The sequence below is a fragment of the Phyllobates terribilis genome, unplaced genomic scaffold, assembly GCF_046119375.1.
Source record: "Phyllobates terribilis strain yellow unplaced genomic scaffold, ASM4611937v1 Scaffold_16__1_contigs__length_26959993, whole genome shotgun sequence".
NCBI classification, from domain to species: domain Eukaryota; kingdom Metazoa; phylum Chordata; class Amphibia; order Anura; family Dendrobatidae; genus Phyllobates; species Phyllobates terribilis.
Window position 1 is genome coordinate 5,720,723 of NW_027362776.1, and position 13,773 is coordinate 5,734,495.

Sequence of the window (13,773 nt, forward strand, 5' to 3'; positions counted from 1 at the left end):
CCACCATGAAATACTGGCTGTGCATCTTTCTTGACCCTCAGTACAAGGAGAAATTTCCTTCTCTCATGTCGGAGGCAGACCTGCCATTTAGAGTGCATGCATGCCAGAGGGCCATTGTTAAAGAGTTGCTGAAAAGGTTACCCTCAGGCAAGGCTGCTGGAAAAGATACCGCTCTTTTCACCCACAGGGATTACAGGGGAGGGACACGCACACCAGGTGCAACTCAGGAAGGGGGGAATTTCCACCAAATGGGCCACTTTCATGAAACCGTCACATCAGCAAGGGCTCTCTGTGGGTGTAACTATGACAGGGAGAGAAGTTGACCAAGATGGTGAAGGAGTATTTAAGTGACCATACCAGCGTCCTCCCTGATTTGTCAGTGCCCTTTAACTATTGGTTGTCCAAGCTGCGCACTTGGCCCGACCTCTCCTTGTATGCCTTAGAGGTGCTGCCATTCCCTGCCGCAAGTGTGTTGTCTGAGGGGGTTTTTAGTTCGACCGGTGCAATCATAATGGATAGCGCATAAATGCAGATAGGCTGACTCTTCTAAAATTGAACAAGGGCTCGATTTCCTCCGACTTTGTAAGCCCTACAGATGACAGCAACCCAACTTAAATGCAGGCCAAATGTTCTTTTTTGGAAGTTGTCTTAACGTCCATCGATTACCATCGAAACCCATTTTGTTCTGGAAATCACGTCCTACTCCACCTGCTTCTGCAAAAAGTACTTAGTGGTCATATATGTATACCAAGTATACCCTACGTGGGTAATATTTTTAAATTTGTAAACCTTTGTACATTGTGCAGTGGTGAAACTAATGGCACTACTTATCTCCTGCAATTATAATAACTGCAAAATTAATTGTGAGGTCCCCATCACGGTCTCTTTCAGCGTGTATAATCTACCTGTGCCCGATATTGCCATCTCCGTTTGTGGCTCAACCATTACTCCCCAGCAACAAGCCCGCTGTCTTGGGGTCATTTTTGATTCAGATCTTTCTTTCACTACTCACATCAAATCACTCGCTCGTTCATGTCATCTACACCTCAAAAACATCTCAAGAATCAGGACTTTTCTCACCTTTGACTCGGCAAAAACTCTTACTGTCGCTCTTATTCATTCTCGTCTTGACTATTGCAACGCTCTACTAATCGGTCTCCCTCTTACTAAACTCTCCCCTCTCCAATCCGTCCTGAATGCAGCAGCCAGGATCATATTCCTCACCAACCGCTACTCAGATGCCTCTTCCCTGTGCCAGTCATTGCATTGGTTGCCCATCCAATATAGAGTTTGTTTTAAACTTATCACGCTTACCCACAAAGCGCTCCATGCTTCAGTACCCCCCTACATCTCCTCCCTTGTCTCAGTCTACCACCCTACACGTGCCCTCCGTTCTGCAAATGACTTGAAACTAAAATCCTCCATAATCCGAACTTCCCACTCCCGTCTCCAAGATTTCTCGCGTGCTGCGCCAATTCTCTGGAATGCACTACCCAGGACAGTTCGATTAATTCCCAATACCCACAGTTTCAAGCGAACCCTAAAAACACATTTCTTTAGACTGGCGTATCACCTAAACACACTCTGTCCATCCCAGCTTTCCCCCATATTAAAATCTTCTTCAACTTCGGGTTCAAACCAACCATGCACATAAAAGCCTCTGTCAGGACTGCACACATACTGGCTGGCGACCAGTCCATGTATTATTATTTATCCTATTCAGTATATCAAGGCTGCATTATACAATATATGTACTTTTTACCTTTTGTGTCTCCCCCACTTCCTCATAGACTGTAAGCTCACGAGCAGGGCCCTCACTCCTTTCGATATGAGATATGCTTATTCTGTATTGTCTGTATAAGTCCCCCCTAAAATTTGTAAAGTGCTGCGGAATATGTTGGCGCTATAAAAAATAAAAAATAAATAAAAAAAAAATAAACTATTATTAACTATTATGATACATATCCCTTGTGTAATTTTTGGAAACCTTTGTACATTGTGCAATGATCAAATTTCTACTCTCAATCTCTATATATTCTATTATTATAATTTTTTTTGTGTTGCCCTTCTCACGGTCTCTTTAAGCGTGTATCTGGGAGCCTGATGTTGATTTTTGGGTCTGCACTTGGACATTGTGGAACATCAATGCATTAATATGTTCCACACATTTCTTCAGGTTTCAGCCTTACACAGAATAATAATGTGAGTAATGAAACATGCTCTATATACAGTACAGACCAAAAGTTTGGACACACCTTCTCTTTTAAAGATTTTTCTGTATTTTCATGACTATGAAAATTATACATTCACACTGAAGGCATCAAAGCTATGAATTAACACATGTGGAATTATATACTTAACAAAAAAGTGTGAAACAACTGAAAATATGTCTTATATTCTAGGTTCTTCAAAGAAGTCACCTTTTGCTTTGATGACTGCAGTGCACACACTTGGCATTCTCTTGATGAGCTTCAAGAGGTAGTCACCGGAAATGGTGTGCCCTGTCAGGTTTAATAAGTGGGATTTCTTGCCTTATAAATGGGGTTGGGACCATCAGTTGTGTTGTGCAGAAGTCTGGTGGCGACACAGCTGATAGTCCTACTGAATAGACTGTTAGAATTTGTATTATAGCAAGAAAAAAGCAGCTAAGTAAAGAAAAACGAGTGGCCATCATTACTTTAAGAAATGAAGGTCAGTCAGTCTGAAAAATTGGGAAAACTTTGAAAGTGTCCCCGAGTGCAGTTGCAAAAACCATCAAGTGCTACAAAGAAACTGGCTCACATGAGGATCGCCCCAGGAAAGGAAGACCAAGAGTCACCTCTGCTTCTGAGGATAAGTTTATCCGAGTCACCAGCCTCAGAAATCGCAGGTTAACAGCAGCTCAGATTAGAGACCAGGTCAATGCCACACAGAATTCTAGCAGCAGACACATCTCTTCAACAACTGTTAAGAGGAGACTTTGTGCAGCAGGCCTTCATGGTAAAATAGCTGCTAGGAAACCACTGCTAAGGACAGGCAACAAGCAGAAGAGACTTGTTTGGGCTAAAGAACACAAGGAATGGACATTAGACCAGTGGAAATCTGTGCTTTGGTCTGATGAGTCCAAATTTGAGATCTTTGGTTCCAACCACCATGTCTTTGTGCGACGCAGAAAAGGTGAATGGATGGACTCTTCATGCCTGGTTCCCACCGTGAAGCATGGAGGAGGAGGTGTGATGGTGTGGGGGTGCTTTGCTGGTGACACTGTTGGGGATTTATTCAAAATTGAAGGCATACTGAACCAGCATGGCTACCACAGCATCTTGCAGCGGCATGCTATTCCATCCGGTTTGCGTTTAGTTGGACCATCATTTATTTTTCAACAGGACAATGACCCCAAACACACCTCCAGGCTGTGTAAGGACTATTTGACCAAGCGGAAGAGTGATGGGGTGCTATGCCAGATGACCTGAACCCAATCGAGATGGTTTAGGGTGAGCTGGACCGCAGAGTGAAGGCAAAAGGGCCAACAAGTGCTAAACATCTCTGGGAACTCCTTCAAGATTGTTGGAAGACGATTTCTGGCGACTACCTCTTGAAGCTCATCAAGAGAATGTCAAGAGTGTGCAAAGCAGTCTTCAAAGCAAAAGGTGGCTGCTTTGAAGAACCTAGAATATAAGACATATTTTCAGTTGTTTCACACTTTTTTGTTAAGTATATAATTCCACATGTGTTAATTCATAGTTTTGATGCCTTCAGTGTGAATGTACAATTTCCATAGTCAAGAAAATACAGAAAAATCTTTAAATGAGAAGGTGTGTCCAAACTTTTGGTCTGTACTGTATTTGTTTAAAATCTTACAAAAACATCCCTTTATAAAGGGAAATGCTACATAATACCTCTGTTAGCATACGCCATATATTGCTGACATCCGAGGCACCCCAGTAGGTGGGTGGAACGCCTGGTTATAAAATATGTGTCTGAGGGTGAAACTACTGGCCTTTCCCCTGTGTTATGTCCTTCCCAATCTGCTGTCCAGGAAGCAGGCACTGATGCCTCTTGCCCACAACCTGCAGTTGCATATACAGTAAAAACATTCAGCAACCACGTCCACTTTTTTGTCCCAGCGCAGTGTTCAGTTTTCACTTGTCAGCATAAATGTCTCTTCCCAAATTGTTAGTTAGATTGGGCATACATATTCATTAGCACTGGACAAAGACCATTCCTGGCTTTTCCAGGCTCTTAAATGAGACTTGTGCCTCTTTATTAAACTGTCGTTTCCCTTAAATTTTCTACATTTTGGTGGAAAAAAAAATGGCGGTGGGGTATTGGCCAGTTTCTGTACATTTTAAGCAGGTCTAAGAGACTGTGTTAATACACTCCACAGACCTATTCAGGCCGCAGCCTTACACATATTGGAACATGCTCATTGCCACGCTAAGACCTTTACCTGAGCTCTGTAGCACTGCCTGTCACCTGAGTAATACACTTCACAGACCTCGTCACTCTCTGGGACATATCCTGTAATTACTTAATTATTGCTCAAAACCATGCAAAAGATACATTCTGCCTGGTTAGGTAGTTTCCAGAAGAAGTGTGTAGGCTTGTGCAGATTGGTCAATGACACTCCTGTCTCTTTCCCTTGAGGAAGCTGCTTCAAAGTAAAATGAGGCTTGTACATGTTCCTGACATGGGTTTCAGGCCTGACAGACTGACCATAATATAGGCCCTTGCTTGCATATACTGTATTCAGAATTTAATTCAAATGCTTTTGGTGTCTGGTAGAATCCAATTTACTGACATTGATCACACAGCTCTCCCAACTCCTGTATTATTTTCACCTTACAGCTGCTTCACCTGCAATGACAGTAGCTCCATTGAGATATGGTGGCCAAAATGAAGTGTGGAGCTCACAAAACTCAGGTTTCACAGCACCTGCTGACCCTCTGAAAATGTGAAGTGAGGGCTGCATAATGACATGGCGGTGGACGTGGTGGTGGTGGTGGCGGGCGAAGCGCAAAATTCAAATAGGCACGTTTTAATTGGCAGTGTAAAGTGCTAGGGAATATGTATTCCACTATCTAGCTAACAATTTTGAATGAGGGAGGGACCTCCCAAATGTAGGAGTGTGAGCTATCCCAAATGTATGATACAGGGCCACCTGAGGTTCCTTCCCAAACTCAGGTTTCTTGGCACCTACTGGCCCTCTGAAAATGTCCCAACCTCTGACTTTGTCCCAGACTCCTCCAAGTTCACCCAGTGTGCCATCAGGGAAATGTAGCATCCCTGTCCACAATAACTTGTCCACTTGTCTGTGGTTAGGTGGACTTTCCCTGTGACTGCATTTGCCAGAGCACAGCTGATATTGTGTAACACGTGCTTTTGTAACACGGGGACGGCACACTGGGAAAAATAGTGGAAGCTGGGAATCAAGTACCATGGGGCTGCCACTACCAAGCGGTCGCGGAAAGACTCAGTTCCCACAAGCCGAAATGGCAACATTTCCAGGGCTAGCAATCTGGCAATGTGGGCATTTAGCATTTGGGCCTGTGGATGGGTGGATGTTTTTGCTTCCTGTGAAACGTCTGGGGTAGGGACAACTGAACACTGCGCTGGGACAATGAACTGGACGTGGTTTCTGACAGTTGTGTCTATGCAACTGCAGGTTGTGGGCAGGAGGCATCAATGCCAGCTTCCTGGACAGCAAATTAGCCAGGACGTAACACAGGGGCAGTGGTTTCACCCTCAGACACAGAGTTTGATCCCAGGCATTCCACCCAACTACTGGGGTGCTTTGCTGCCATATGCTTCTGCATGCTGGTGGTTCTCAGGTTGGCAGTGTTCTTGCCTCTTCACAGCTTGGTATGGTAGGTGCTTCAAATTACAGTTGTTTTGTCTGAAGGAATTTCAGAAAAAAACTGCCATACAGGGCAACAATGCACCCTTGGCCTGTTATCTAGCCGAGTGGGGGGGTCTCTGTGGAACAGTTGACCAAGTTCTCCCTCTGATCAAACCACTATCTCCTTTTGCCTATTTTCGTGCTACGGATCCATCCCCTCTGCACTGCTGTGCTCGCTATGCGTGCCACTGTGCAAGGTTGGATCAGTGGCCTCATCATTGACCACGTTATCTTCCAATTTATCAATCTGATCCTCCTTCTGAGTTGCGATTTTAGGCTGACCTGACCAACTGTGTGTCATGATTATCCTCCACCTCTTCAGACATGAATTGACCTTCCCCAACGTGGCTTTTTCCTGGCCGTGGTTGCTCAAATTTTTGTGTATCACTGCACGCCACCTCCTCATGACCCTCTTTAATGGTGCACGTTGAGAAGCCTGAATAATCACAAGGGATCGTAAACAGTTCCTTGGAGAGGCCAGTGTTGTCGTCATATGTCTCCTGGGACTCTTGATGGGGGGAAAAAGGAGGACCAGGTTGAGGATTGTGAGGCCCAGCCTCTTGGCTACTGAGACTGGACCTTGTGGAAGACTTGGTGGTGTTGATTGTCAACACTCTGGAGCCTTTGTCTGCTATGCAACCCACAACATCCTCGCACTTGTCTGTGTTCGACAGTGGTGTAGCACGCTGACCGAATTTTAACAGGAAGCTAGAACATCAGAAGTCACCTTCTGATCTGTCACATGGCCTTGGTGGGCACCACAACATCCACCAAATCCTTGGGTCTCAAGGATTTGCGCCAGTCGCACAACTGCTAGATAAAGAGATGCTATTTATTTAACCAATATAAATTTTTTTGTTTTTTTATATCGCCTTTATGACTAGTGATAAGCGAATATGTTCGAAATCCAATCTCAAATGTTAAGTATGACACGAATGTGGCACATTCGGATTCGTGATCGGAAAGGAGAGCAAAATTTGTTAAATTCGGGAAAATCGGTAACGTTCAGCGAATTTACGTGGCTACATGATTGCGGTCAACTACTGCTTTTTTTACAGTTTTACTGCCATAGTGCTTGCATATGATGAGCTGGGAGACGTGGTAGATGAGTGGAGGGCTGGTGAAAGCTCAGAACAGCTCAGATCAGTGGCGCTTTTTTTTTTCCTTCCTGTAGGCAGTAACTTTAAGTCAGGAAAGTGCAGCTAGCCAATCAGAGCGCAGGAAGCATCTACAGTGTCCAAAACACAAGGGCTTCTGCAATTGGCTGGTGAAATCACATGTCCTCTCCATATAAAAACTGGCCATGTTCCCTCAGCGCCATTTTATGCATGTCACTGAAGGAGATAAACGCTGCTCAGTGTGCTCTGTCCTGTGTAATAAGAGATATTAGCTAGATAGATGGGCGCTTCTGTGGAAGTCAGATAGTGTAGATAGGTCCTGTGCTGTGTTCAATCGACCCTGCAGCCTTTTTTTGTGTTTTTGTGCAATTACTGAGATTCTCACAGAAAGAGCAGGGTCTATGGCTCAGAACAGTGCTGTGCATTGGTTGTACTGTGCTCCATGCAGACCTTCAATCTATTTTTGCACTTGCTAATGTGATAAAGCAAGCAAGCCCTTGTAGGCTACTTTTTGTTTTTGTGGGGTTGAAAGTCAGCTATCTGCAGAGCATGTCAGTGCAGAGCTTCTGAGTGCAGAGCACAAAAAAAACATTTTTTTTTCTTTTGCTAATATGATAGTGGAAGCTGTGTTAGCCCAGTTTGTCAATTTTATGGTGAATGAACTTCAGCTTTATGCACAGTAAAACAAATGTTTTTTTGCTGTTGCTAGCCACAGTCCACCAAAGATTTTTTTGTGTCGCAGATGTGTTACACTCTGCTCTAGGCCACCTAGTGCTTTTAGTGGCGGTGAAATTCAACTGTTTTCAGAGTAAAAAAAAAGTTTTTTCTGTTGCTAGCCACAGTCCACCAAAGATTTTTTTGTGTCGCATACGTGTTACACTCTGCTATAAGCCACCTAGTGCTTTTAGTGGCGGTGAAATTCAGCGGTATTCAGAGCTTTTGCAGAGTCAAAAAATATATTTTATCGGTCGACCATGACAGAACCACGAGAGAGCGGATCGCCCACGAAGGACAGGAAACCTATAGGCTTAAAAGGGGCAGCACCTCTCTTTCGCCTCAGTTTGATTTCCTGTACTTGATGGAGGAAACATGTGACAGGCTTACCTGTTGAAGATGGAAGAGATCGGTGCCTGCCTGGGCAGCTGCGCCCCTGCTTGGGGTCTGCAGCTCCGGTTTCACTCGGCTGAACAGGCAGACTGTGGAAGTTGCACCCCTGCCTGGGGTCTGCTGCTCTGGCCTCACTAGGCTGAATAGGCAGACTGTGGAAGCTGCTCCCCTGCCTGGGGTCCGCAGCCCTGGCTTCTCTAGGCTGATCAGGCAGACTGTAGAAGTTGCACCCCTACCTGTGGTCTGCAGCTCCGGCCTCACTAGGCTGAACAGGCAGGCTGTTGAAGCTGCACCCCTCCCTGGGGTTCGCAGCTCCAGCACTGTAGTGTATGGTGGCATCCGGGTCCTCCATAGTGCACCCGCGCCCTCGGCTGTCATGTGACGGGACCCAGAAGTTCTGATCACATGGGTGTGGCCCGTGTAACAGAGCAGGTGCAGGTATAAAAGTAATCATGCACCACGACTTTGTGCTTCCCAGAGCAACTTCTGCCCCTATAGTAATATGGAGTCAGAAAGTGAGCAGCAGCAGCAAGAGCACCAACTACAGCAGCCGCCATCATCATCTCAGTGGCTGCTTGGGAAGCCCCAGGAGAAGCGATGTCCTGGGGTTACTGGAGACACCAGGAAGTCTGGAAGGTGAGGATCTACAAACAGGTCCAGTCATCGCAGTTCCTCCAGGATGGACGAATCTGCAACCTCTCGCCAAACCAATACCAATCCTTTGAGTCGCTGGGGTAAGAGACCTTCATGAAAGTTCACTTGGTAATAGGGTGCCCCTTCTTCTTGTCTGTTTTTACTAGGGGAAGAAGTGCATCACCAAATCTAAGCATGAGGAGTGTGCATTGTGCAAGGCCCTATTATCAGATTCATGCCCAAAAGGCCTGTGTCAGTCCTGTATCAATCACACTTTGGCAGATGAGACCCCTAGTTTTGCTTCAGGGTCAAAAACCCTGGTTACATCAGAGATCAGCAAGGTCCTCTCTAAAAAAGTAAAGAGAAAAGTGGATTATGAGGTCTCCCCAATCTCTGATGTCTCCCTCCCTCCCATCAAACTATGAGGACTCAGATGGTTCATCTTCTTCCTCATCCTCAGACAGTGCAGGACAGCATTGTTTTCTGCTAAATGAGGTTGATGGTCTAGTTGAAGTGGTTCGCTCGACCATGGGTATTGTGGACACCAGACCAGAAAGATCGGTCCAAGATGTTATGTTCAGGGGCCTAGGGCAAAGGAAGAAAAGGTGTTTTCCAGTTAATAATAGACTCCAGGGACTGATAAATAAGGAGTGGGAAAGACGGGAGAGAAAGGTCGCTCTTCTCCCTTCCTTTAACTGGAAATACCCCTTTGAGGACTTAATTTCATCCTCTTGGAAGAAAGCCCCGAGGCTAGACGTAGCCATAACAAAGGCATCTAGGAAATCATCTTTGCCTTTTGATGATATGTGAGCTCTTAAAGACCTTTTGGATAGAAAAACCGATGCCTTCCTTAAAGTGACCTGGGAAACAGCAGCTGGGGCCTTAAAGCCAGCGGTTGCAGGAACTTGTATGGCCAGGTCCTTAATGATATGGCTGGAGCAGCTTGAATCCCATCTAAAGGATAATACATTCAGGAAGGACATTTTGTCTGACTTCCCACTCATGCAGGGGGCTGCAGCTTTTCTGGCGGGTGCCTCTGCGGATTCTGTTAGGTTGGCGGCAAGGTCGGCCGCAATGAAGCCCGCAGAGCCTTATGACTCAAGTGCTCGCCAGGGGATATTCAGGCCAGAACAAGACTGTGCTATATCCCGTGTGAGGGGGAACACCTCTTTGGTCTTGCTCTGAATAAGATCTTGGACAAAAGAAATGATATAAAAAAAGGATTTCCCAACCTATCCATGCCTACATACAAATGTTCTTTCTGCAAAAGAGGATTTCTACGTAAAAGACCACGGAAAGATTAGGATAAGTGGGAGGATCGCAGGCCGAAAGACAGATGGCTTCTGTTTGGTTCTTCCTCTCAGGGGCCCGGAAGCCGAATCAATGACTCATAGCCCAGGTTGGTGTCTGAGGTTCGACTTCCAGGCAATTTCTTGGGACAGATTCATCTTGACCCCGGTCCGTTCCTCAAAATCAGAGCAGATGGCCTTACAAAAGGAGGTGCTGAGTTTAGTCCAGAAAGCTGTTCTGGTGGAGGTCCCAGCATCTGAAAGTGGGTTGGGGTTCCACTCTCTCCTCTTCATGGTTTCTAAGCCTGACTGCTCCTTCAGATGTATCATTAACCTAATAGCTCTTAAAAGGTTCTTGATTATTCCCACCTTTAAAATGGAGTCTGTTAGTTCAGCAATAAAATTATTGTTTTTTGGCTGATACATGATAGTACTGGATTTAAAAGACGCCTATTATCATGTGCTTATACATAACGAGTATCAGAAATACACGGCTCAAAAAAATAAGGGGAACACCTAAACAACAGAATATAACTCCAAGTAAGTCAAACTTCTGTGAAATCAAACTGTCCACTTAGGAAGCAACACTGATTGACAGTCAATTTCACGTGCTGTTGTGCAAATGGAATAGACAATAGATGGAAATTATTGGCAATTATCAAGGCACACTCAATAAAGGAGTGGTTCTGAAGGTGGGGACCACAGACCACATCTCAGTACCAATGCTTTCTGGCTGATGTTTTGGTTACTTTTGAATGTTGGTTGTGCTTCGACACTCGTGGTAGTATGAGACAGACTCTACAACCCACAGAAGTTGCTCAGGTAGTGCAGCTCATCCAGGATGGCACATCAATGAGAGCTGTGGCAAGAAGGTTTGCTGTGTCTGTCAGCGTAGTGTCCAGAGGCTGGAGGCGCCACCAGGAGACAGACCAGTACACCAGGAGACGAGGAGGGGGCCATAGGAGGGCAACAACCTAGCAGCAGGACCGCTACCTCAGCCTTTGTGCAAGGAGGAACAGGAGGAGCACTGTCAGAGCCCAGCAAAATGACCTCCAGCAGGCCACAAATGTGCATGTGTCAGCACAAACAGTTACAAACCGACTCCATGATGGTGGTATGAGGGCACGACGTCCACAGATGGGGGCTGTGCTCACAGCCCAACACTGTGAAGGAAGCTTGGCATTTGCCACAGAACACCAGGATTGGCAAAGTCACCACTGGCGCCCTGTGCCCTTCACAGATGAAAGCAGATTCACACTGAGCACATGTGAGAGACGTGACAGAGTCTGTAGACGCCGTGGAGAGCGATCTGCTGCCTGCAACATCCTTCAGCATGACCGGTTTGGCAGTGGGTCAGTAATGGTGTGGGGTGGCAGTTCTTTGAAGGGCCGCACAGCCCTCCATGTGCTCGCCAGAGGTAGCCTGATTGCCATTAGGTACCGAGATGAGATCCTCAGACCCCTTGTAAGACCATATACTGGTGCGGTTGGCCCAGGGATCCTCCTAATGCAGGACAATGCCAGACCTCATGTGGCTGGAGTGTGTCAGCAGCTCCTGCAAGATGAAGGAATTGAGGCTATGGACTCGCCCGCCCGTTCCCCAGACCTGAATATGATTGAGCACATTTAGGACATCATGTCTCGCTCCATCCACCAATGTCACGTTGCACCACAGACTGTACAGGAGTTGGATAATTTAGTCCAGGTCTGGGAGGAGATCCCACAGGAGACAATCCGCAACCTCATCAGGAGCATGCCCAGGCATTGTAGGGAGGTCACCCAGGCACGTGGAGGCCACACACAATACTAAGCCTCATTTTGACTTGTTTTAACCCCTTTACAACCCAAGGTGGTTTGCAAGTTAATGACCAGGCCCATTTCTACAATTCTGACCACTGTCACTTTATGAGGTAATTACTCTAGAATGCTTAAACGGATCCCCCTGATTCTGATTTTGGTTTTTCGTGACATATTGTACTTCATGATTGTGGTAAAATTTCTTCGATATCACTTGCGTTTATTTGTGAAAAAAACAGAAATTTGCCGGAAATTTAGAAAAAAAAAATGCCCTTAAATCAGAGATATATGTCACACAAAAGAGTTAATAAATAACATTTCCCACATGTCTACTTTACATCAGCACAATTTTATAACCAAAATTTTTTTTTGTTAGGGAGTAGTGTTGAGCCACCCCCGTAGTGTTCGAGTTCGGTTCGGTTCGTCGAACACCCGTGTGTTCGTCGAACTGTTCGTCGAACACCTTCGAACACCGTTAAAACCAATGGCAGGCAAACAAAAACACATAGAAACACATAGAAAACACCTTCAAAGGTGTCCAAAAGCTGACAAACTGCTCAGAAGACACAACTAACACATGGAAAAGTGACAAGTACATATAGTCATGCGAAAAGAAAAGAGGTGGAGGAGTAAAAGGAGGGGGAGACACAGATATAGGCATGTCATGCCCTTCTAAAATCCAAAAAGTGAGAAGCCGAGACGGCCAGTCCGCTCCTGCCCGTGCCACCTCCGTGTCGCCGGGTTTGTGCCAGAGCCGCGGTGAACCCTGACGGCCAGCCCCCCTCTCCCAATACTGGTGCCTGTCCGCTGGTGGGTCGAGAGAGCCCCCCTGTGGTGGAGGCAGCTCTAAGCTTTTTAATTTAAATTGTCCCTCTAATTTGAATGAATACACTTTAAATCCATTTACAAGGATCTATTGGAGGGCAAGTCTCATGCCAGCAGCCGCGTAATTCCAGCTCCAGTAGCGTCCACTAAAGCTGCTGCAGTTAAAAAGCTTTTATAAGGATCGAGCTCGGCTGTCCACCGCAAGGCATCCTAGTGCCAGTCCCAGCCCCTATGCCTTGGGGTGCCTCCTGATGCTCTTCACTAAGTATCCCGTGGTCCCGAAGCATTTCCTTTGAAAAAATTAAGTGTCCAAACTACAGGTGGTGTAGCTTGCTTAACAGCCGGGATAATCCGCTGACTAGCAGACACTGCTACTAGGCACAAAGTATTTCCTGGGCTAGATGCAGTTAAAAATTTGTAATTAGATACTCTCGTTGGATGCTGAGAAAGCATTCCATAGAGTCTCCTGGCACGCCATATATGATTCTCTTAAAAAGCTTGGGGTAGGGGTCTAGGGGACCCTTTTATAGCCAAAATCACGGCCCTGTATCACAATACGTCACCTAGGCTGAAGATAAATGGAACTGTAGCACCGAGGGCTCGGTTGCTACAGACGTATTGCACCTCACCCAGAGGTGTGATATCTCACTCTCAGATAAGGATGGAGTGTGGATCAGGACCCGACACCTGCATGCATTACACCACATTGCCGTGGGGCAGGGCGACCAATATGCCCCTGAGATGGGCACGACAGTCCCTGTCCCTGGCTGGAGTGGGGGGAGGGAACACTGAGGAAGGGGAACCCTGCAGTGCAGGAGCAGGGAGGAAGCAGTTCCTGGGTGCATTGAGAAGGGAGTATAAAAGGTGGGCACCATCTTAGTTCAGTGCAGAGAAGTCTGAGCAGAAGTGGCAGGGAGCAGGGGCTCTGCATGAGCTCTGCTCCGGAGGCGGGCCTAGTAACAGAGGCCCAGGCCTGCAAGAGGGAGAAGGAAGGAAGAGGAGCGGAGAAGGCTCCAGGAACGAGGAATGAAGGGATCCCAGGGGTGCGGACAGGCGAGTCGCCACCGCACGCCCGAATCCACCTGCGTGGAGGGGTCAGGCCAAAGGGGGAGACCGGTCCCCGAACT

The 13,773-nt window shown here is 46.5% G+C and overlaps 1 long non-coding RNA gene across 1 annotated transcript in view; it reads right to left on the minus strand.

The window, feature by feature from the left end:
* Positions 1-902: 902 nt before the first annotated feature.
* The window catches only part of LOC141176010 (uncharacterized), a 609,231-nt gene continuing 596,360 nt past the window's right edge, over positions 903-13,773 (minus strand). Inside the window, exon 3 of the long non-coding RNA XR_012253093.1 lies at positions 903-1,903. This is a non-coding gene — a long non-coding RNA (uncharacterized lncRNA). The remainder of the gene's footprint in view (positions 1,904-13,773) is intronic.